The 3,975-nt window shown below is 50.4% G+C and overlaps 1 pseudogene; it reads right to left on the bottom strand.

Moving 5' to 3' along the window:
• Positions 1–1,399: 1,399 nt before the first annotated feature.
• Positions 1,400–3,239, bottom strand: LOC119969132 (annotated as a pseudogene).
• Between the last annotated feature and the right edge of the window lie 736 nt (positions 3,240–3,975).

Below are 3,975 nucleotides of genomic sequence, written 5' to 3'. Positions count from 1 at the left end.
TCCCTAGTTCCCCTTCAGAAGGTGGTGGTGAGTGGCCTTCTTGAACCGCTGCAGTCCTTGAAGTGTAGCTACATTCATTGTGCTGTTAGGGAGGGAGTTCCAAGATGTTGCCCCAGCGACAGTGAAGGAATGACAATATATTTCAGGGTGATGAGTGATTTGGAGGGGAACCTTGAGCTGGTGGGGTTCCCAGTTATCTGCTGCTCTTGTACTTCTAGATGGTAGTGGGTGTGGATTTGGAAGGTTCTGTCTAAGGAGCTTTGGTGAGTTACTACAGTGCATCTTGTAGGGCTCAATGCCATAACATTCACCCACACCTTATCCTTCTACCCAGTTGGTGTGTCACACGGACACGAATCATTCCTGGATATCAAAAACAAGAACCAGTCGCGGTGGTGAGCATAACCCATGGGTGGTTAGGGACAATGCACTGCCCCCTGGCATTGCCAGAGTGCCTGGGGCAGTGCCAGCTTGACACTGACGTGCGCACTGTCAGGGGGCACTGAAATGGGCAGAGGAGGAAATAATGACCCCCGACATTTCTGTGGTGCGGGGGGTTGCAAGGCGGTAGAGTGGCCCCTGATACTTTGGTGGTGGGAGGGGGTTGCCCGAAGATTGTGGGGCTGATCCTGCATGTCTGTGTGGAGGTTGGAAGAATTTTAAATGCAGATTGGGATGTCCTTTAAAGATGGTGCTCCTATGTCAGGCCCCACCATGCCCTACCAGAGTAGTGGTGCAAACCACAACCCCAGATTTCCTGTGTAGTAAGTGCCGGATAATCTGGTCTGAAAACCTGCATGTGTTCTGGAGAGAAATACATCATGTTTCAGTCAGACCCTGACACTTGGCTATTTGTTGAGGAAACCTCTGCCCGAGTCTTTTATACTATGGCCCTATTTGCTGCTAGCCCTTGTTTCCTCCGCCTTCCACTTTTGCTTTCTGTCTTACATTTCTATATTTGCTTCCCTCCCTTGTGTATCCTCACTGAGGTTTCCATCCCTCTGCCGCTCTAGTTTAAACGCTGATCAACAGTGCCAGCAAACATCTTGTTAAGAATATAGGCATTCCGGATTATATACAGTATTATCTGTATCTGGTGCAATAATGATTAAAAGCCTGGTTTAGTGTGTGTATGTGTGCACTGCAGTAATGTTTTTAAAAATCCTGGTTTAAAAGACAGGCAGGGACTGGGGCTACAGAAGTGATAATGAAAGCTTTGCAAAAGTAAGATAATTATTCATTGCAAACATGTGTAGTGTTGACCTAAATAGGGCTAATGGAACATTTTTGGACAAAAATAAGGTTTCCTAGGCTTTAGATAATTGACAATCTAGTTAGTGGAATAGAGATGATGTAATTAATGGAAGGAGACAGGGCTGAAGCAGTCAGATGTTGAGTTTCAGTTTAGATTTGCTGTGAACAGGAGCTTTTTGACAAATGCTGGAAAGTTAAACAGTATTTTGACACAGGAAAGAATCTGCAAGCTGTTGCCTAAAGGATCTCTCTCAAAGCAGTTTCGCCAAGACTCTGCTGTGTTTGGTCCTCTATGCCTTGCTAAGGAATCTACCAAACACGTAGACTTGTTCACACCAAGATCTTTATTTAATCGCATATGACAGGATGATCAGTTACAGAGTGAGTTTTGTGAGGGCCACGAAGAATCCAGCACGAGTTTTCAGGTTACAAAGAAATAACATTTATTTACAAATTAACATAATATATATATATATATATATATATATATACTTATCTTGCTGCCAAACTCCTCTCTCCCTGGTTCCAAACTGGCCAGCTCTATTTATGCAGGGAGTCTGCTAATGATTTCTCCGCCCCCCCCTCATTGGGGAAGCTCATACTCTCACAGGATTGTGGGATTGTCATTAGTCCCCAGCCAATGGTAAGCAGGCAGGTTATAACATCGCTCCCCCCCCCCCAAAGTCCAAGGAATCCACCGAAGACCCTGGCGAAGGAGGGCGTCGGACTCGTTTTGCCGCAGGCCGGACACCATTTGCACAAGGCGCTGGATCAGGCGGCGTGTAACGAGATGGAGACCGGCGCTTCCGTGATGAACAACGTAACGGTTGTACATCCACGGCCCGTTGGCCCGAGGATTCCCCCCCTGAGGTGTCTTGTGTCTCCATCTCGGAGTCAGAGTCTACTGCCTTCGTCATCTCGGTGTCTTTATCTCCACGCGGTTCTGTTACGACCTGCGCAGGCTTTGAGTGAGGCACCAGAGGAAGATTGTGAGGAATACTTTCCATTGTGTCTGGTCTCCGCGGCTGTAGGAATGAGCTCCTGGGGCGGGCAATCTTTGGCAGGGATAGTCTTCTGGACCGAACATGGTCTACATTTTTGAGCTGGAGACGACCCTGGGCTTGCACCTGGTAAGAGATAGGGCCCGTTTGGCGAAAGATTACACCAGGGACCCACTGGGCACCACCAGCAAAATTCCGGACGAACACTGGGTCACCGGGCGTAAACTGCTGAATCGGCCGATGCCGAGAAAAACCATGTCCCTGCCGTTCTTGTGTGCGGCGTACTTTTGCGCCAATGTCCTGGAAAACCATGCTAAGGCAGGTGCGAAGTCTCCGGCCCATTAGGAGTTCTGCGGGAGCTACCCCAGTCACCGCATGGGGGGTGGTCCTATATGCAAACAAAAACCGAGCCAGTCTCGTGTCCATCGACCCGGAAGACTGCTTCTTTAGGCCTCGTTTGAATGTCTGCACTGCACGCTCCGCCAACCCGTTTGAAGCCGGGTGGTATGGGGCAGTGCGGATATGGCGTATGCCGTTCATCTTCATGAACCTCGCAAACTCCTCACTTGTGAACAAAGTGCCATTGTCCGTGACCAGCACCTCGGGGAGGCCATGCGTACTGAAAGACAAACGCATCTCTTCGATTGTTGCGCAGGACGTTGTGCCTCTCATCTTATGCACCTCTAGCCATTTAGACTGGGCGTCGATTAATAGCAGGAACATGGATCCTTGAAAAGGGCCAGCGAAATCCGCATGCAAGCGCGCCCAAGGCCGCCCTGGCCATTCCCAGTGATGTAGGGGCGCGGCCGGCGGAAGCTTCTGATGCTCCTGGCAAATGGAGCAGTTTTGGTCCACCTTCTCAATGTCGGTGTCGAGGCCTGGTCACCAGACATAACTCCGGGCCAACATTTTCATTTTGGTCACACCTGGATGCCCATTGTGCAAGTCTCTCAGTATCAGCTCCTGTCCTTTTTCCGGGACAATCACACGCGTCCCCCACAAAAGGATGCCGTCTTCCATGCTGAATTCGGACAGCTTGGAGGAAAATGCCCACAACTCGCCTGGGAGCTGACTATGCTGCCCTCCATACAGGACTATGTGCCGAACCTTTGACAGGACTGGCTCCGTCTGGGTCCACTCACGGATCTGTGATGCCGTGACAGGCAAGGTGTCCATAAAACTTAGGGTTGCAACCACCTCACCGGTCGTGGGGGTCGATATGGGGTTGGTCAATAAAGGCAATCGGCTCAGTGCGTCGGCATTCCCTATCTGGGTTCCTGGTTTGTGTTCCAGAGAATACTCGTATGCAGCGAGCAACAAAGCCCAGCGCTGGATCCGTGCGGAAGCAATGGGCGGTATTGGCTTATCCTCTCTGAAAAGACCCAGCAGAGGCTTATGATCAGTTACGATAGTGAAGTGCCGGCCATATACGTCCTGGTCGAAACGTTTCACCGCAAAGACCACTGCCAGGCCCTCCTTCTCGATCTGCGCGTACTTTTTTTTTGCTGCAGTCAATGTGCGGGAGGCGAAAGCTATCGGCCGCTCGGCCCCGTTCTCCATCTTGTGGGACAGGACGGCCTCAATACCATACGGGGATGCATCACATGTGACGAGCAAAGGCTTTCCAGGACCATAGTGGGTTAGTAACCCAGAAGACGACAATTGTTGTTTTACCCACCGGAAAGCGGTTTCTTGCTGCTGACCCCAAACCCAGGTGTGA

The sequence above is a fragment of the Scyliorhinus canicula genome, chromosome 7 (assembly GCF_902713615.1).
Source record: "Scyliorhinus canicula chromosome 7, sScyCan1.1, whole genome shotgun sequence".
Taxonomy (NCBI): Eukaryota; Metazoa; Chordata; class Chondrichthyes; order Carcharhiniformes; family Scyliorhinidae; genus Scyliorhinus; species Scyliorhinus canicula.
The sequence above is the reverse complement of the archived record's forward strand: the minus strand, read 5'-3'. Positions and strand labels throughout refer to the sequence as shown.